At 42.0% G+C, this 21589-nt stretch overlaps 1 pseudogene; it reads left to right on the plus strand.

Annotated features, from left to right (window-relative positions):
- The first annotated feature begins 562 nt into the window (after positions 1-562).
- On the plus strand, positions 563-2069 carry LOC110611587 (annotated as a pseudogene).
- The last annotated feature ends 19520 nt before the right edge of the window (positions 2070-21589 follow it).

Below are 21589 nucleotides of genomic sequence, written 5' to 3' on the forward strand. Positions count from 1 at the left end.
ATGCAAGAAGAGCCTCTTCGCGGCCTCCACACAATCGTCGGCGTCGGTCGTCGCTCTCCACGCAATCGTCGGTCGTCGCTCTCCAGTCCATCGGCTCTCCGCGCCATCAGCAACTTGGTTGTCCTCAATCCTCTGTCTTCCTCAGCCCTCAGTCTTCCTCAGTTCAGTCCTCAGTCCTCATCAGCAACTGTAAAAGGTAAGTAATTTTATTTTTATAAAGAGTATGTTTTGAAAGGAGAGTGTTTATGATATGCAAACACTATCTGTAGACACAAATGATATTTGTTCATTGTGAAATGCATCCAGGCATGCTAGCTTCTACATCGAGCCATTGAATTGGGGATTTTTGTGTCTGGTTCTTTGTTTTATAGTCGTTTTAGAAGGCATAAGGGGAACTGTTTTGGGTCTTTTATAAAAAGTCATTTTGAAATAAATGAATTCACGACAAAAGTGGCTTTATTTTGCAAGAATTCTTACTCATTTAATGAAGTGTTCTATTGAAAACCCTTAAAAACAACCTACTTTAACTCACATTTATTTGTGAATAAGGGCAAAATAGAAAATGAGGACGTTAATTTTAGTTGTTAGTTGTTCCAAAAACTAGAATTCAAATGAACTCTCATTTTAAAATTGATTCTGGACACATGAATTTTCTTACAAAATCGTTTTTATTGGATTCTTTTATGTATATCAAGTCTGACAATGGAGCACCTTTTATATTCACTGGTGGCAGGTGATCTTTGATTTCCGTTTTTTGGCACTTCTGGCTATTGGAGGCTCATTAGCTGGTTCACTCTTGTGCTTCTTAAATGTACTTTCTTCTACCCAGCATTTATCAACTTCTTTCATTCAGTCGCATAGAATTGGAATTTACATTAATTAATTATGATGGTAGAGCTTTAGTATTTTGTCCAAAGGAGTTTATTGGCTTTCTCTCCCACAGTGAGAGGCTGAGTACACCTGCCTTTCTCTGCATAAGTTGGTAGCTGCTTTTGATACAAAACTTGTGTTGTTTTGGTCTTTTGAGAGGGTTGTGCTTTGAAATGTGAACTAATAGCTCTAGCTTAAGTGTATGAATTGCAGTTAAATCAACATTAATAGAAAATTATGTGCAGAATGAGATTAATTCTGTCACCCCTTTTGATCTATTGCAGGGTTGTGTTTACATTTTTGATGCATACAAAGTTTATTGGAGTAGCTGTGTTAAAGGAATTCACACTGGACAGATGGTTCTGCGCTTAGTCGAAGCTATTGGTAAGCTTCTCTAAGAATTAGTTCAATGCTTTGTTTGATTTTTCTAGTCTTAAGAGCATTCATGTTAATTTCACAAAATATTTTATAGGGGAACTAATTTTGAGAATACACATATGTAGGGTGCTCTCAATCAATTTTCATGTATTGAATTTTGTCACTGAAGTTCATTCTCAGAAGTCCAATTTATGCTGTTTCCTATTTTAAATCCGAAATATGAAGTTTCTGTTGAAGATGAACATTTATGCTGATATATCTATGCTGAATGCAGATGTTTATCTTGCTGGAACTGTGATGCTAATCTTCGGCATGGGCTTATACGGATTTTTATCAGCAATGTGCCTCCTGATGTTCCTTCCCATGTCGACCGAGCCCTAAAAGGCTCTTCCCTATTTGGAATGTTTGCTTTGAAGGTAAATTTCACTCCCTGAGAAACTTGCTCACTTTCCAGGAATTTTTCTGATGCAATTGAAAGAATTTTTTTGGGGTTTGCAGGAGAGACCAAAGTGGATGAAGATTAGCTCACTTGATGAACTGAAGACAAAAGTAGGACATGTTATTGTTATGATTCTTCTGGTGAAGATGTTTGAGAGGAGCAAAATGGTGACAATAGCTACAGGAATTCATTTACTAAGCTATTCTGTTTGTATTTTCTTGTCATCTGCTTCTTTATACATCCTTCATAATCTGCACAAGTCAGATTAAGGGTAGATGTCAGAATTCAGATTTATAAAAACTTGCATATATTGTATTTATTAATTTATTGTTAGTATTAGTTTTGATCTTCGAGAAATGTACACTATATTTTTGCAGTTTCCTGAAATGAATGATAAGGATATGTTTTTAAAAGTAAAAAAGTCAAAAGTTCTGCGTTTGCCGGGAGTCGAACCCGGGTCTATTGCTTGGAAGGTAATTATCCTAACCGTTGGACTTAAATCGTTTTATAGTAAAACAAAATTATTGTTTTGATTATTCAATTTCAAATAAAATACCAAAATATTTTTAATATTTAAAAAAAAATAATAAATTAGTCTCTCCTTTAATTTCACCAATTTACTTTCACACAGCGATCAAATGCTTTTCCCTGAGGCGATCAAATAACAACGAAATAGCGACTAAACTAGCGACCAAAACAGCGACCATTTAACGATCGAAATTTAACGACCAATTTACTTTCACACAGCAATCAAATGCTTTTCCCTAAGGCGATCAAATAACAACGAAATAGCGACCAAATTAGCGACCAAAACAGCGACCATTTAACGATCAAAATTTAACGACAAAACAGCGACTATTTAGCGACTAATATTTCTAATACCTAATTTGCCATGACACCAAATTAGCGACCAAAAAATGGTCGCTGATTGGTCGCTATTTTAGCGACCAATTTCCATATTGTCGCCAAAAATTTAGCGACTGGCCAAACACCGACCATTTAATTTTGGTCGCTAAATGGTCGCTATTTCATAATAGCGACCAAATTCTGCCTTTTAGCGACCAAAATTTTGATCGCTAAATCACTGTTTTTTTGTAGTGATAATAATTGTAACGACCGAGAAATCGGACCACTACCGGCGCTAGGGTGTAGATCGACTTAAGGTCGTCGAAGTTCATAGAAAGCCTACTATACATCTTGTTACACCTGATATAATCCCATTCATAATCCTAAAAGCATATAGAAACATTTCCATCTCATGAAACCAAAACTCCACATGAGCATGCATCATAACTTAAAACATAAAACCCATACTAGAGCCTTCATCAAATGCTCCAGTATGGTCAATAATACGTGCCTCAGTTTGGTTCAAACATAGCTTAAACTTTAAAACTTTTACATAAGAAGATCATAAACAAGGGATTATAAAAGAAAACTCGAGCAAAGCACAATTCTAATCCACAATATGAGTTACATATCCATAGCTATACTATTACAACAGAACTATACCATACAACACTGTTGACCTCTCGAGCTAACTCTGGTCCTACAAACCTGGAGTTAGGGGAAAGGGATAAGCTACAAGAGCCTAGTGAGCAAAAACATAACAAAAGCAGTTTAATAAAACATATGATCATATGAATGCATCACAACATAAACAATTCATATCAAGTTGGACTTATCACCAATAATCCTCTATAAATTCAAATAGTGCCCAGCCCACAATGAGTGCTCCTCATGACTTCCTCTTAAATAAAACATAATATATCCATAGTGCTAGGGGCATAGAATGGGTCTCGACTTGGACTTCTATATTCATCATACCTTATCATAACATGCTTGAGGGCTAGTAGGTCATCCAACATCCATCCACAATAACAATAAATTATGCAATGCATCATATTCATGAATTCTAATGCAAAACAACCTAATCATATATACATGGCATTTGTGATGCATGAGCATGCTTAAAATGTTTGATTTCTTTAAAACTAATAGTTTAGTTTAGTTCTACTCACCTCTGGCTTATGCAAACCTAGCTCTGAAGTAGTTATCTCACTGCAAGTCTCTATGGTCTCCTAAGTTCGATCCTACATAGATGGACTTAAATGAGGAACTAAACATAACTTTTACAACACTTGATACTACCCTAAGAAACCCCTAAAAACACATCAGAGAACATGTAGAAAATGAGCTGAAAATGGCTGGACAAGAGATTTTTGGTGGCAGGTACAGCAACCCAAAGTCCCCTTACAGATTCAAAGGTCAAACCTTCGAAGGCAGGTTAGGCGACCAAAAGGCAGCCTTCACAGGCAAGTTTGGTTGTCGAACCTGGGTTCTTCTGTAATGCAATACCCAATTCAACCTCAGCCAAAAGCCCATAAAATGCTTCCAACTTATATGCAACAGCTCACAAACAACCATAAATGCTCAACACACATAAGAGACACCTAAAGCTAAGCTAATCTTCATCATGCATTAACAACACAAGAAAAATCATCCATTATCAAAAACTAGAAACTTAAACTCCAAAACATATAAAAGATCTTGCATGCATCATCAAACCATAAAAATAGCTAATGCCTCTTTTAAAAACTCCAACGATAGAAAAGAGGCAAGGATTAAACTTACCTCTTGGAAGAAACACTAACACAGCAACAAGGAGAAATTCGGAGGAGAAGAAGAAATGATCTCCGAAGATCCCAAAAGCTAAAACTTGAAATTCAAACTCGATTCTTCAAAATAAAAGTTAAAACTCATGAATTTCTAGAAGATTTGAAGAAAACTCAAGCAAAAATCATTAAGGGGCCTAGGCTTACCTCTGCCTGGAAGAAGAGAGAAGAATTTCTCTCAAAATCGGATCGAGGCCCTTTTATAGCTGGGTCTGCCAGCTTATCTTCGACGGGCAAACCTTGATGATTTGAAAATCATTTTATTTTTTTAACACATTTTAAAATGTTTCAAATTCATTTTATATATATAAAAAAAAACTCATTTTACCCTTCTAAAATTTTCGGTTCTAAGATTTTGAATTCCAATGGAGATTCCATCGAAAAGTTAGAATTTTGATACTGGAGTTTAGCCAGGTATTACAATAATATCTTTTCAGTGTTGTGATCCTTGGGCCTTCATGGAAATGCAATTATACTTCTTGGCGCCGAGGGCTGCAACTAGCCTGACTATAACGTTTTTCAAGTGTCACAACCCTAATGAGAATGGTTGGATTATGCAAGATTGATTCTAAGAGCATGGCTAGGAAGGCAGTTGGGGAGATAGTTCTTCACATGGCCTTTCAGATGGTGTCTTCCCATAGGTTTAGATTTTAAGGATTCTAATGTAATAGAGACTTTATTCGAGTCCTTTTTATCTCCTTATAACATTTTGTAATGAAAATGCTTATTTTGCTTTTTTGGCAACAAAGATGCACTCACCTATGAATTTTAACTCGAAAATTTTTTAGTAAAATAGAGTAAATATCCAGAAATGTGGGCTGGTGGGTACTCACCTCTGCCCGTATGACACCGTGTATGTAATAAGTGGCCTTTAATTTTTGTTTCTTCTTGTTTTGAAGGTTCACCTTATCCTTTAATGGCTTCCCCCTCATTCTTTGGGGGTAAATATACCCCCTTCTCAACTCTCTTGGTATGGGTGACCTTTTTTTTGAGACTAAGGCCCGCATGGTCTAGCGGACACTGCCTTGGGACCTGGCCTGGCAAAAATCGTCTTGTGGCCTTGATTAATAGGACTGATGCCTGAGTGGTCTGGCGAAAATCGCCTTGTGACCTAGCTTGGCGACCACTGCCTTGTGGTTTTGATTAATGGGAGCAACTCTTGAGTGGTCTTGCGAAATAGCCTGTCGAACACTGCCTTGTGGCCATGATTAATAGGACCAATGACTGAGTGGTATGGCAAAAACTACCTTGTGATTGGCCTGGCAAAAACTGTCTTGTGGCTTGATTAATGGGACCAGTGCCCAAGTGGTCTAGCAAAAACTGCCTTGTGACTTAGCCTGGTGAATATTGCCTTGTTGTCTTGATTAATGGGATCAACACTCGAGTGGTCTGGCGAAAACCACCTTGTGACCAGGCCTAGTGAAAATTGCCTTGTGGTCTTGGTTAATGGAACCAACGCTCGAGTGGTCTAGCGAAAATCGCCTTGTGATTTGGCTTGGTGAATACTGCCTTGTGGCCTTGATTAATGGGATCAACACCTGAATGGTCCATTCTTTAGTCTTTCTTTTGGGGAAGGCAATCCACTATTCCTTGTTACTAAAGTACTCATCATATGAAAATAACCTTGTTAACTCATTATTGATAAAATTTTCTCAAATTACAAATATTCCATGTATTGGGAATAACTTAACCATCTAGCTTGGCCAGCTTATAAGACCCGAGGCGAATAAACTTTGAGACCCCAAACGGTCCTTTCTAGTTTTCACCTGGCTTATAAGGTTCAGCATTGCCACTTATATTTGCTCCTTTGAGGACCAAGTCTCTCACATTGAAGGCTCTCAACCTAACCTTGCTAATGAATATCCTGGACCTTTTGTTCCTGTAAGCCGCCATTCTTATTGCAGGCTTTTTCCATAATAATTCAACTTGGTCCAAATTGAATTGCATCTCCTCGAGATGTCTTGAAATTTCAGGATGTTGTATCCTAAAGCTGCTCATTTATATTTCCACAGGGATGACTGCTTTCACCCCATATACAAAGGAAAAGGGTGTTTCTGTAGTAGCTGTTCTGGGAGTAGTCCTATACACCCATAGTGTGTGAGGTAATTCTTCAAGCCAATTGCCTTTGGCTCGCTCAAGCCTTTTCTTTAGCCCCTTTAATATAGTCCTGTTTATGACTTTTGTCATACCATTGGATTGGGGGTGGTAAGCTGAGCTGAACCTTAAATCAATCTCCCATTTTTTGCAAAAGCCTTTAAACTTGATGCTTCCAACTGAGTTCCATTATCGGTAATCATTATTTTGGGTATTTCGAATCGGGTGAATATAATTTTGCTGAAAAAAGAGATTGCTTGTTGAGTAATGATGGACTGTACTGCCTTGGCTTCTGCCCATTTACTGAAATGATCTACTGCCATGATAACAAACTTTATTGATCCGGATGCCTTGTGGAAAGGGCTAAGGATGTCTATTCCCACTGAAAGAAAGGCCAGGGACTTCCACTAGCCATTTGCATTTCTCCTAGTGTCCTTAGGATATTTGCGTGTACCTAGCACCTTCGACACTTCTAGACAAGTTACTTCATATCCTACATTATCATTGGCCGGTAGTACCCTTGTCTGAATGCTTTCCAGGTGATTGTCCGAGCTCCTTCATGACTCCAGCAATCACCTTCATGGATATCTTTTAGGATTTCCTGGCCTTCCTCCTTTACAACTATGGTTGTGTGGAGGACCACCTGTATAACCAACCATCAATTAGTGCGTACTTAGAAGACTTTCTTATTACCTTTTTGGCTAATAACTCATCAGTTGAAAGATCATCTTGTATTAAGAATTTGCAAATGGGTGTCATCCACGATTCTCCTTCTTTTATGGAGAAAGACTCTTCCATTTCTATCACTAAAGTGTGCAACTCCTTGAACTGGAATGGTTGGGTTAAGTGTTGTTCACCTACCGCTGCCATCTTGGCTAATAGATCTACCTCTTAATTGTTACCTCTGGCTACCTAGTGAAGTTTGCAGCTGCCTTATTCGCCCTTGATTTCCTTCATTATGGACTAGACCTTTTCCTCATATTTGATGAGGTTCGGTTCTCGGACCTTGAATTATCCCAGGCACTGATTGACAACAAGTTGTGAGTCACTAAAAATAATTGATTTTTTTGATACCTAGCTCCTTGACGATTTTTAGGCCATTATTATTGCATCATATTTGGCTACATTTTTTGTGGCTTTGAAGGTGAGCTTTGCCGCATACTAAAGTTTTAAGCCGGTTAGGGATTACAAAAGGTTCATGATTCCTGAACCCCTTGCCCCGCAAGCTCCATCTGCCTAAACTTTCCATTCTTCTATGGTTGCTTCAAAGGACTCCGAGAGTTCTAATGGTGAAGTCATCTTTGCCACAAAGTCAGCTAGGACCTAGGGCTTCATGGCCTTTCTGGGAACATACCTGATATGTAACGACCCGGAAACCGGACCGCTACCGGCGCTAGGATTCAGGTCGGCTTAAGGCCGCCAGAACCCGTAGCAAGCCAAACATACATCTTGTGAACCTGTTCAATCCCATACATGAACCAAAACATACATAAAAATTAAAACTTTTCTTTCATTCAAACATTTCTTTACCCAGCCTAGCCTGTGCATGCATAAACATAACATAAACCCCTCATTGGAGTCCTTAACAAATACTCCAATGGGGTACATAACATATAGCAGGCTTGGGTTACATAAACATCATAAAACATTTATCTCATGTATTTAAGGGATTTCAACAGACTCTAGTCAAGCACACTATAAAACTTACATTACATTACATAACATACTTTTACATTACAACTAATCCATGTCCACTTCTATGCTATTACAGAGACTTCTCTTACTCTTGCTGACTTCTCTATCTACTCTGCACCTGCAAGACTGGGGTTAGGGGAGAGGGGGTGAGCTAAAAAGCCCAGTGAGCAAAAAGTAAAAACATGATATTAATTCCTCCATTTTTAGGTATTTTATTTTCCATTTTTATTATTAACATTTGCTTTAATTCCACACTTTTTAGGTATATTATTATTCATTTTATTAATAACATCAAATAACATAACTTTTACTTTACATGCTTTCATGAAATGCAACACATCACATTTAATCACATAAAGGATGGTATTGTCACCATTAGTCCTCAACATCTCCAAATTCCAGGGGCGTAGAATGGGCCTCACTGGACTTTCTCTTACATAACATAACATAACATTCCAAAGTGCCAGGGGCGTAGAATGGGCCTCACTGGACTTTCTCTTACATAGTACCAGGGGCGTAGAATGGGCCTCGCTGATCATCCATAACATATCATCATAACATAACATCAGAGGACTATGGATCATCCAACAACCATCCACATCAACATCAAATTATGCAATGCAACATATTCGTGAATTTCTAATGCAAACATCCTGAAACATCGCATGGCATTAATGATGCATGAGTATGCTATCAGATTCATTCATTTGTTCATTTACTCATTACTTAAAAACTTAAGGAATAATCCCACTCACCTGGTGACCGAAGCTTTAACGACGGACTCTGAAAGACTATCTCACAACCGGGGGTCTCGGTTCCTCGGGTCCGAACCTACACAGGTGGACTCAAATGAGGCACCAAACAACAAGAACATAACTCTAAACATACCCCCAAAAACCTCCTAAAAGCACCTCAAAACATCCCTAGAAAACATGCAAGAAAAGGCTGGGAAGGGCACTTTCGGCGGCACCTTCGGCGGCCGGAAGTCCCTCCAGAGCCGAAAGTCAGGCAGGTTCGGCGGCACCTTCGGCGGCCAAAACTCCCAGACAGAGACGAAACTCATGCATGTTCGGCGGCACCTTCGGCGGCCGAAAGTCTCGGACAGAGCCGAAACTCCAACTTTCGGGGGCAAGCTTCGGCAGCCTAAAGCTGCCTCACAAGCCATGTTCGGCGGCCGAAACTCCCTTCGGCTGCCGAACCTGGTTTCTGCCAAGGGCAGAAACTTGGCTCCTCTTGCCTCCAAGTTTCCCAAACTTCCTAATCATGCATAAAACTCTTCTACAACACTCACACACAAGCATGCAAGCTCCTAGGGGCCTCAAACTAACTTATACCCCAACTACAACACACAAGCAAGCCACATTGTTCAAGAACACACATTAAAACCATGGATTTTTTTCATAAAAACCCATCAAGCCTACTCATGCATTTCTACCCCAAAAACTTGCATAAAACTTACTTAAAACACATATAGAACTAGAGATCGGCTCTTACCTCTTGAAGATCGAGAGAGAAACGATCCTAGCTCGAAGATGGGGAGATTCGAGTTCTTGAACCTCAAAGCTCCAAAACTTGCTTAAACTTTAAAACTCTTCAAAAACAAGATGTAACTTGTTAAGATCTAAAGGATTTGAGGGAAAACACTTAAAATGACCAAAGGAGAGCTAGAACTTACCGCCGGCCGGAAGGGGAGAGAAAACCTCGCCCATTTCGGTCATGGGGTCTCTTATAGGGCTGGTTCTGCCACCTTTCGGCGGCCTAACGTGCCCCCACATCTCATGCATGTTCGGCGGCCGAACATGAGGTTCGGCGGCCGAACCTTGAGTCTTTCAAACAAGGCTTTCGGAGGCCTAAAGCGCTCCCAAAACCCTACCATGTTCGGCGGCCGAACTTAACTTTCGGCAGCCGAACCTGGCAAAGTCTCCTTGGTCTATTTCATTCAAAACTCAATTTCCTTTTTGCTTAAAAACATAAAATACATTAAAAACATTTCATAAAACATGGTTTTACCCTTCTAGAGGTTTCCGACATCCGAGATTCCACCGGACGGTAGGAATTCCGATACCGGAGTCTAGCCGGGTATTACATTCTTCCCCCCTTAAGAACATTCGTCCCCGAATGTTCACCAAACAACACATAACATGGCAAACATATAACATACATACAAAGCACATCAACACATAGGGATCTAACCTTAAAAGAGCTGAGGGTACTGCTGGAGCATAGACTCCCGTGTCTCCCAAGTGCACTCTTCCAAGTTGTGGTGGTTCCACAGGACTTTCACCATCGGGATTTCCTTGTTTCTTAACTTTCTGATATGCGTGTCTATGATCCGTACTGGCTGTTCAACATAGGTGAGATCCTCTTGGACCTCCACATCAGGCTCACTAAGAACCTTGCTCGGATCTGACACAAACTTCCTCAACATCGAAACATGGAAAACCGGATGGATTCTTGCCATTGAAGCAGGTAAATCTAGCTTGTACGACACATTCCCAATCTTTTGCAAGATTTCAAAGGGTCCGATGTATCGTGGGGCTAGTTTACCTTTCTTCCCGAAGCGAACTACTCCCTTCATTGGAGACACCTTAAGCAATACCAGATCCCCCTCCTGAAACTCTAACTGCCTTCTGCGGATGTCTGCATAACTCTTCTGTCTGTTTGCAGCAGTCTTGATTCTTTCTCTGATTATGGGTACCACCCTGCTGGTAATCTCCACTAGCTCAGGCCCTGCCAAGGCCTTCTCTCCAACTTCCTCCCAGCAAACAGGTGATCTGCACTTCCTTCCGTACAAAGCTTCATATGGGGCCATCCCGATGCTAGCATGATGGCTGTTATTGTAGGCAAACTCCACCAAAGGTAGATGCTGCCTCCAAGAACCGCCAAAGTCCAGCAAACACATCCTGAGCATATCCTCTATAGTCTGGATGGTCCTTTCTGACTGTCCATCAGTCTGGGGGTGGAAGGCAGTACTGAAATCCAACCTAGTACCCATGGCATTCTGCAGACTCCGCCAAAATCTGGAGGTGAACTGGGGCCCTCTATCTGACACTATCGAAACAGGAACCCCATGCAGCCTGACGATCTCGTCCACATACACCTGCGCCAACTTATCCACAGAATAGCCGCTCCTGAAAGGGATGAAGTGGGCAGATTTGGTGAGTCTATCCACAACCACCCATATGGAGTCCACTCTGTTGGACGTCGCCGGTAACCCTACTACGAAGTCCATAGCTATATTTTCCCATTTCCATTCTGGAATCGGTAGCGGGTTAAGCATTCCGGCCGGCTTCTGATGTTCCAGCTTCACCCTCTGACACACTTCGCAGGCTGACACGAACTGTGCCACTTCTTTCTTCATTGCTGGCCACCAATAAACTTTCTTCAAATCTTGATACATCTTGGTGGCTCCGGGGTGAATGCTGTATCTTGCATTATGAGCCTCTCTCATAATGTCTCCTTTTAGCCCTATGTCGTCTGGTACACATAATCGACTCCCATAGCGGTGGATCCCCTTATTGTCGAATCTGAACTCACTATCATTGCCTGACTGAACAGTCCTGGCAATCTTCACTAACTCGGGGTCCTCATGCTGTTTCTGAGCAACTTGCTCAAGAAACACGGGTGTCACTTTCATCTGAGCCAACAAGGCACCTGTACCAGACAACTCTAACTGTAGCCCTTCTTCGATGAGCTTGTAGAACTCCTTTACTACTGGTCTTCGTTCTGCTGTGATGTGGGATAGACTGCCGAGTGATTTCCGGCTTAAGGCATCAGCTACAACATTAGCCTTACCCGGATGATACTGGATTTTGCAATCGTAGTCACTGAGCAGTTCTACCCATCTTCTCTGTCTCAAATTCAAATCTCTTTGACTCAGGATGTGCTGCAGGCTCTTATGATCTGTGAAGATCTCACATTTTACCCCATAGAGGTAGTGCCTCCACATCTTGAGTGCAAAGATTACTGCTGCCATCTCAAGGTCATGTGTGGGGTAATTCAACTCATGCTTCTTCAGCTGCCTAGAAGCATAAGCAATCACCCTCTCATTCTGCATCAGTACACAACCCAGTCCCACACGGGACGCATCACAAAAGACTGTAAAGTCTTCATCACTAGATGGCAGAGCTAAAACTGGTGCTGAAGTCAACCTCTTCTTAAGCTCTTCAAAACTCTCTTCGCACTGGTCGGTCCACAGAAATTTCTGATTCTTCCTGGTTAACCTGGTCAGAGGAGCTGCTATCTTTGAGAAGTCCTGAACGAACCTCCTGTAGTAACCAGCCAAACCCAAGAAGCTTCTAATCTCTGTCACTGAAGTGGGTTTAGGCCAGTTAGCCACAGTTTCTGTCTTCTTGGGGTCCACCTCAATACCATTCTCTGACACTACATGCCCCAAGAACGAAATGCTCCTCAGCCAGAACTCACATTTAGAGAACTTGGCATACAAGCCATGTTCCCTCAAAGTCTGCAAGACCAACCGCAGATGATGGGCATGCTCTTCTGCATTCCTGGAATACACTAAGATATCATCTATGAAGACAATAACGAAGTGATCCAGGTATTGGCTAAATACTCTGTTCATGAGATCCATGAATGCTGCAGGGGCGTTTGTTAACCCGAACGGCATCACTAGGAACTCATAGTGCCCATATCTGGTTCTGAAAGCTGTCTTTGGCACGTCTTCATCTCTGATCCTCAGCTGATGATACCCAGATCTCAGATCTATTTTGGAGAAACAACCTGCTCCTGTTAGCTGGTCGAATAGATCATCGATCCTAGGCAACGGGTACTTGTTCTTGGTAGTGACCTTGTTCAACTGTCTGTAGTCGATACAAAGTCTGAGGGATCCATCCTTCTTTTTCACGAACAATACTGGAGCACCCCAGGGTGAGGTACTCGGTCGGATGAAACCCTTATCTACCAGCTCTTGCAACTGTTCTTTAAGCTCCTTCAGCTCTGCTGGCGCCATCCTGTAGGGAGGGATAGAGATCGGTCTGGTTCTTGGCATCAATTCTATTTCGAACTCTATCTCCCTAGGAGGCGGTAAACCTGGCAGTTCGTCTGGGAAAACATCTAAGAACTCTCTAACCACAGGCACTGAGGCGGGCTCTCTGACATCTCTGTCTAGCTCTCTCACATGAGCTAGATAACCCTGACAACCCCTCCTGAGCAGCCTACGGGCCTGTAGGGCTGATATCAAACCTCTAGGTGTACTCCCCCTGTCTCCTCTAAAGACAACCTCTGACCCATCCTGACATCTGAATTTAACTACCTTGTCTCTGCAATCCAAGGTAGCACCATGTGTAGATAGCCAATCCATCCCTAGAATGACGTCAAAATCTGTCAAGTCTAGAACCACTAGGTCGGCGGATAGGCATCTTCCCTCTATGAAAACTGGACTGTACTGGCAGACTGACTCTGCCACTGACGGGTCACACTTGGGTCCACTGACCCATAGGGGACACTCTAACCCAGAGACCATCAAACCCAACCTCTCGACCGCTCTCGGAGAAACAAAAGAATGGGATGCACCCGGGTCCATTAAGGCATAAGCATCTGAACAACCAATGATGATATTACCTGACACCACGGTGTTGGATGCGTTTGCCTCCTGCTGTGTCATTGTGAAGATCCGTGCTGGAGCTGATGGACCTTCCCCTCTGTAAGCTGATGAAGAAGAGGCTGACCCTCTCCCTCGGCCTCTGCCACTAGCCTGTGTTGCGGCCGAAGCTGCTGGCTGTGCAACACTACCTGAAGCTGTCTGCTGGGGTCGTGCCATAGGAACTGCTCTAGGACACTCCATGGACATGTGTCCCTCCTGCCCACACCTGTAGCAGGCTGTTGTCCCAAAACGGCATACCCCTCTGTGTAGCTTACCACACCTTGCACACACTGCATTATCAGCACCAGAGCTTGAGCCACTTCCTAGTCCCAGACCTGACTTGATCTTGCTCCAGAACTTATTCTTCTTTGGTTTCTTAGTGGTACTGCCCCACTTCTTACTAGCTGAACTCAAGGATGAAGGGTCTATCCTTCCCCCACCTGGGGTCTTAGAACCTGAAGGCTGTGTCACTGACTGTTTAACTGTCCCCTGGATGATTGCACTAGCCTCCATTCTCCTGGCCATGTCTACGATGGCATGGAAACTTTCTCTATCAGCTGACTGAATCAAGGAGGAATACCTGGAATGGAGCCTCATGATATGCCTCCTTGACTTCTTCGGATCTGTGTCCAGATGTTGCCCAGCAAACGGCAACAACTCTAAGAACTTGTCGGTGTACTCATCGACACCCATTTCATCTGTCTGTCTCAGCTGTTCAAACTCAATCATCTTCAGCTCCCTTGAATTGTCAGGGAAAGCCCATCCTGCGAACTCATTCGCAAACTCCTCCCACGAAAGACTGTCCACCCTCGGTTTCACATAGCCCTTGAACCACTCCCGGGCCTTTTTGCATTTCAGGGTGAAACCAACCATCTGAATGGCTCTGCTGTCATTAGCCCCTATCTCATCTGTAATTGTTTTGACCTTCTCCAGGTACACAAACGGATCATCACCGGTATCAAACTGGGGAGCACCCAACTTCATATAGTCGGTCATCTTGGCCTTGCTCCCTCCAGATGAGGTAGGCTGAGGTCTTTGGGTTTCTGTAACTGCGGTTTCTGCTGGTGGTGGAGGTGCGGCATCCCCTGGGATAGGGTTTGCTGTGCCTGGATGGAAGGATGGAGGTGGGTACATAGGGTACTGTGGATACTGTGGGTAGAAAGGTGGATATGGCATGTGAGAAGGGTAAGGATTAAAACTAGGGTAATCCGATGTACTTCCCATCGAATACCCGGGGTATGGTGAAAAAGGTGGGTACTGGGGTGGTGGAACAAACCCCGAGGCCTGAGTGCCTCCCTGAGACTCACCCATGCCCTCCTCTGGCATGTTTACACCAAGGCTACCGTCCCTCCTCTGCTCCACATCCATCTCTTCTTCTCCATCAACTGACATTCTTTCCTGAACTGTACCCCTTACTGATCTGCTTCTACCCAGATCCAAAGACCTTCTAGGGTCTCTCACTGCTCTGTCCCTGTTGGACCTGCTTGACATTGCCCTTGGCAATGCTGGAGGACGGGCGCTCGTGCCCTCATCCTCCGGTGGTACTCTAGTCAATCTAGCTGATCAACGAGTTCCTCGCATTCTGTTTACTGAAAAACAGCACAGATAACAAAACATTAGCATCGAATGGTTCATGTGGAAACACATGAACCTTCATCACATACATATCACATAAACATATCTCATGGCATATCATACTTTCATGCAAGACAGGACTCTACATCCTATCCTAGTGGACATGATTTCCTATTGTGCTTGACCTTTCTATAACATCTATGAGCCCGACACTCTAGGTCCGACCATATGAACCTAGGGCTCTGATACCATTCTGTAACGACCCGGAAACCGGACCGCTACTGGCGCTAGGATTCAGGTCGGCTTAAGGCCGCCAGAACCCGTAGCAAGCCAAACATACATCTTGTGAACCTGTTCAATCCCATACATGAACCAAAACATACATAAAAATTAAAACTTTTCTTTCATTCAAACATTTCTTTACCCAGCCTAGCCTGTGCATGCATAAACATAACATAAACCCCTCATTGGAGTCCTTAACAAATACTCCAATGGGGTACATAACATATAGCAGGCTTGGGTTACATAAACATCATAAAACATTTATCTCATGTATTTAAGGGATTTCAACAGACTCTAGTCAAGCACACTATAAAACTTACATTACATTACATAACATACTTTTACATTACAACTAATCCATGTCCACTTCTATGCTATTACAGAGACTTCTCTTACTCTTGCTGACTTCTCTATCTACTCTGCACCTGCAAGACTGGGGTTAGGGGAGAGGGGTGAGCTAAAAAGCCCAGTGAGCAAAAAGTAAAAACATGATATTAATTCCTCCATTTTTAGGTATTTTATTTTCCATTTTTATTATTAACATTTGCTTTAATTCCACACTTTTTAGGTATATTATTATTCATTTTATTAATAACATCAAATAACATAACTTTTACTTTACATGCTTTCATGAAATGCAACACATCACATTTAATCACATAAAGGATGGTATTGTCACCATTAGTCCTCAACATCTCCAAATTCCAGGGGCGTAGAATGGGCCTCACTGGACTTTCTCTTACATAACATAACATAACATTCCAAAGTGCCAGGGGCGTAGAATGGGCCTCACTGGACTTTCTCTTACATAGTACCAGGGGCGTAGAATGGGCCTCGCTGGTCGTCCATAACATATCATCATAACATAACATCAGAGGACTATGGATCATCCAACAACCATCCACATCAACATCAAATTATGCAATGCAACATATTCGTGAATTTCTAATGCAAACATCCTGAAACATCGCATGGCATTAATGATGCATGAGTATGCTATCAGATTCATTCATTTGTTCATTTACTCATTACTTAAAAACTTAGGGAATAATCCCACTCACCTGGTGACCGAAGCTTTAACGACGGACTCTGAAAGACTATCTCACAACCGGGGGTCTCGGTTCCTCGGGTCCGAACCTACACAGGTGGACTCAAATGAGGCACCAAACAACAAGAACATAACTCTAAACATACCCCCAAAAACCTCCTAAAAGCACCTCAAAACATCCCTAGAAAACATGCAAGAAAAGGCTGGGAAGGGCACTTTCGGCGGCACCTTCGGCGGCCGGAAGTCCCTCCAGAGCCGAAAGTCAGGCAGGTTCGGCGGCACCTTCGGCGGCCGAAACTCCCAGACAGAGACGAAACTCATGCATGTTCGGCGGCACCTTCGGCGGCCGAAAGTCTCGGACAGAGCCGAAACTCCAACTTTCGGGGGCAAGCTTCGGCAGCCTAAAGCTGCCTCACAAGCCATGTTCGGCGGCCGAAACTCCCTTCGGCTGCCGAACCTGGTTTCTGCCAAGGGCAGAAACTTGGCTCCTCTTGCCTCCAAGTTTCCCAAACTTCCTAATCATGCATAAAACTCTTCTACAACACTCACACACAAGCATGCAAGCTCCTAGGGGCCTCAAACTAACTTATACCCCAACTACAACACACAAGCAAGCCACATTGTTCAAGAACACACATTAAAACCATGGATTTTTTTCATAAAAACCCATCAAGCCTACTCATGCATTTCTACCCCAAAAACTTGCATAAAACTTACTTAAAACACATATAGAACTAGAGATCGGCTCTTACCTCTTGAAGATCGAGAGAGAAACGATCCTAGCTCGAAGATGGGGAGATTCGAGTTCTTGAACCTCAAAGCTCCAAAACTTGCTTAAACTTTAAAACTCTTCAAAAACAAGATGTAACTTGTTAAGATCTAAAGGATTTGAGGGAAAACACTTAAAATGACCAAAGGAGAGCTAGAACTTACCGCCGGCCGGAAGGGGAGAGAAAACCTCGCCCATTTCGGTCATGGGGTCTCTTATAGGGCTGGTTCTGCCACCTTTCGGCGGCCTAACGTGCCCCCACATCTCATGCATGTTCGGCGGCCGAACATGAGGTTCGGCGGCCGAACCTTGAGTCTTTCAAACAAGGCTTTCGGAGGCCTAAAGCGCTCCCAAAACCCCACCATGTTCGGCGGCCGAACTTAACTTTCGGCGGCCGAACCTGGCAAAGTCTCCTTGGTCTATTTCATTCAAAACTCAATTTCCTTTTTGCTTAAAAACATAAAATACATTAAAAACATTTCATAAAACATGGTTTTACCCTTCTAGAGGTTTCCGACATCCGAGATTCCACCGGACGGTAGGAATTCCGATACCGGAGTCTAGCCGGGTATTACATGATATCATAGGTCGATAATATTACTGCCAAGGTGGACAACCATCCTGACAGCTCTGGTCTATGTAAAATCTTTCGCAGGAGATAATCAATTTTGACTTCTATGGTGTGTGGCTTGTGTTAGTGTATTTGCCCTATACCATTATCTTGGTATTTCATTTTGTTTATTAATAAAATAGGTTTTATTATCATTATTATTTATTTTCATGTTACATAATAATGAATAACATCCCTAGTTACTTATAATTATAATGATAATAATAAACTATGACTAGTATGATTATTGAATGATAATCATGAGATGATTATGTGCACATTGATATAAATCAATCATCATAGATACTTGTTAGAGAACAAAGTATTGGATGGACCCACATTGAGATCACTACATGGGTTATTGTCATAAGTGAATCTCAAGATAGTTATGTTTTATTCCTTTGACTTGAAATTATCATAGTTTCCAACATAAGAACTATTATATTTTGACATAACCAAACATTATCCTTAATTAAATAATAATAAAGACTATGATTGAGCGTAATAGAAATTATGTAGAGGATATTGAACAATCAAGATAGAATTTATCCTTCTCTTTGAGAGAGATATCTTCTGGGCCCCTCGATAAGTGAGACTGAGAAATGCATGGTCGCGCTCAAATGAATTGATAATGTGACCAATATCATTTGGTTTTATCAGTCTACTTAGAGATCGAGAAATCATAAGTTTGAACATTATAAGTTTGACATTGACCATGACTTATGTTTAAACTAGATATCGTATGATAAAGGAATTAATACATCTTCTGTTTATTAGGTTTTATCAAGCTATCGATCCTCATATTAATTGGATAGTCATAACATCTTACTAGAGGCCATTAATGATTTATGGGCCTTGTTGGACTGGGCCTATTGCCAATTAATGTGAGTCTATTGGGTCACACACAAAAGAACGTCATTGATGTGCTATGTCATATTAATGGGCTCAGAGTCCGTTATTATAATTAATAATAATATTAATAAAGATTGTAATATCCGGCTCGAGTCCGGCACCGGAATTCCTATTGTCTGATGGAATCCAGGGTGCTGGGAGTCGAGAAAAAGGGTAGGAGTTTTGTTTGCTAAGTGTTATGATGTGGTTTAAGAGGGAAGTGAGTTTTGAGTTGAAATGATCTAAGGCAGTTGAGCCAAGTTCGGCCGCCGAAAGTAAGTTCGGCCGCCGAAAGTGTTTGGCTTCCGAAGGGAAGTTCGGCCTCCGAATGTTGCATGGTCTTGCCTGTGATTGGGCAGCCGACGATGAGTTGGCTAGTGAGCTGAGTCATGTTTATTTTGACAAGTGTTGGCCTCAGATTCTTGCCATGGAATGACCACATCTCTTATGACTCATTTGTACATGTTTTTGGTTGTTCTTACAGCAGTTTGAGGTGCTTGCAAAGGTGGTGAGAGTTGAGAGAAAGAAACGTTACGCTTTGAGAGTTTGAGAGTGGAAGAGAGGTTGATCTGTTTTTCCTTTGTTCAGTGTGTGTATCTTCCTGTTTCCAGAGGTAAGGGCAGTTTTAGACCCTGTTTATATATGTTTTGAAGAGTGAAAGGAAGGAGAAGCATGCTTAGGTTATTCATGGTAGTTTTTGATGATTTATGCATGTCTCTATGTTTATGTGTTCTGTTTGATTTGGTATTTGGGGTTATTAGATAGTTTTGGACCCCTGTGACCATATACTTATATGTATATGAGTGTTGAGGAGTTGCTTATGCATGTTTGGAGATGTTGAAGAGAAGGAGGAGCTTGGTTTGCCGTCGGGCTGAGTTCTGGATGAACTCAGGTTCGGCAGCCGAAGGTTCATTCGGCCGCCGAACCTCTTGCATGGTGGCTTTGGCTGCCACAGCTTGCCCCGTGAGTTTTGCATGTTCGGCTCTGTTTGGGGACTTCGGCCGCCGAAGGTGCCGCCGAAGGTTAGAGACTTTCGTCTCTGGAGTATGTTTTGGCCCCCGAAACTTGCCCCCGAAAGGGTTCGGCCGCCGAAGCTTGAGATTCGGCCGCCGAAGGTGCTTGAGTTTCGTCTCTGGAGAGGACAGTCGGCCGCCGAACCTGCCGCCGAAAGTGTTCTGTCCAGCTTAATACACATATACATATATGACAGGAAGACCAGGTGCTCGATTCTACGCCCTGGCACAGAGTTACTGGGACTATGTGGTGACAGGTTTACTCTTGATGTGGCTTGTCTGTGTTATGGTGCATTCCATGAGATCATATTTTACTGAGATGTTTTACTGTTCTACTCACTGGGCTATAGAGCTCATCCCACTCCCTGAACCCCAGTTTTGCAGGTTCAGTGTACAGTGTACAGGGACAGTCCAGCAGAGTGCAGAAAAAGTAAAGAGATCTGTAATAGCGTAGAGTGGACATGTAATATGAAAAAGATGTAATAGTTGTTGCTTGACCTAGTGATGTATGTTTTATACATGATCTGTATATGTATATATGTTTTCCTGTATGTGAAAACCAGGCTTAACAGGTATGAATTAACCCATCTAGAGCAGGCTCTAGTCAGGGATACAGAGTACAGAGTACATGAGTACAGAGTACAGAGATAGTGCATGCACAGGTTAAGCCTTGGTTCAGAAAAGAGTTTTATTTTCACTGAAAATGTATGATCATGTATGAGGTTTACAGGTACACAGAGAGTATAGCAGGCTTGCTACGGGTTCTGGCGGCCTTAAGCCGACCTGAATCCTAGCGCCGGTGACGGTCCTTTTTGGGGTCGTTACAAAGATGTTATTATTATTAATATTAATTCATTAGTCTGGATAGTTTGGAGTCTATAATTGCTTGAATTATTAAAACACAAGAACACTTGGTGTAAAAACTAAGGAGATTGCATAATCTAGCAATATCACCATACGTTTGGGTAGCTAGAATTAGGTCTCTCTATCTCTTAATGCAATTGACAGTTGTAAGATTCTGAAAGCCCCAAGAATGTTTCTCGGCAACTTGTTGATTAGTGATTAATTAGAGGACGTTCCCTAGTTAATCTATGATTAAGGAGGGATATGGTGGTGAGAAGTGTCTTCTACCTCCATAACTAATTTATTGAGTCAAATAAAGGAACTTATGTGTCAATGATCAATCCCAACAACTGAAGTGGATCCAATTCTTCAATTAGAGCTTTTCTCATTATTGAATTCTCTTTACTTTATTATTTTCTTTACTTTTCTACTTTTAATTCTAGTTTAGTCATCAAACTTCAAAATCCCCCAATTTACTTTCATTGCCTATTTATTTACTTGGTCATTGATAGGAAGATAAGTAAGTATTAATTCCCTGTGGATTCGATCATTTTACCACTATCTACAGTTGTAAAATTGTGGATAATCAAAAAGGTTATTTTTTACCGGTTTCGACAACCGCAAAGTCAAAAATTAGCACAGTTGCCGAGGAATTGATTTAATTAATTTTTTTTCTTTCATGACCATGGCTGGACGCAAAGAAACTCCACTTTATGATCCAGAAATTGAGCGTACAGCAAAACAACTAAGGAAGCAAGCCAATCCGAGGAGCCAAGCCTCAAAACTATCCTCATCAACAGCTGCTGCC

The sequence above is a fragment of the Manihot esculenta genome, chromosome 1 (genome assembly GCF_001659605.2).
Source record: "Manihot esculenta cultivar AM560-2 chromosome 1, M.esculenta_v8, whole genome shotgun sequence".
NCBI classification, from domain to species: Eukaryota; Viridiplantae; Streptophyta; class Magnoliopsida; order Malpighiales; family Euphorbiaceae; genus Manihot; species Manihot esculenta.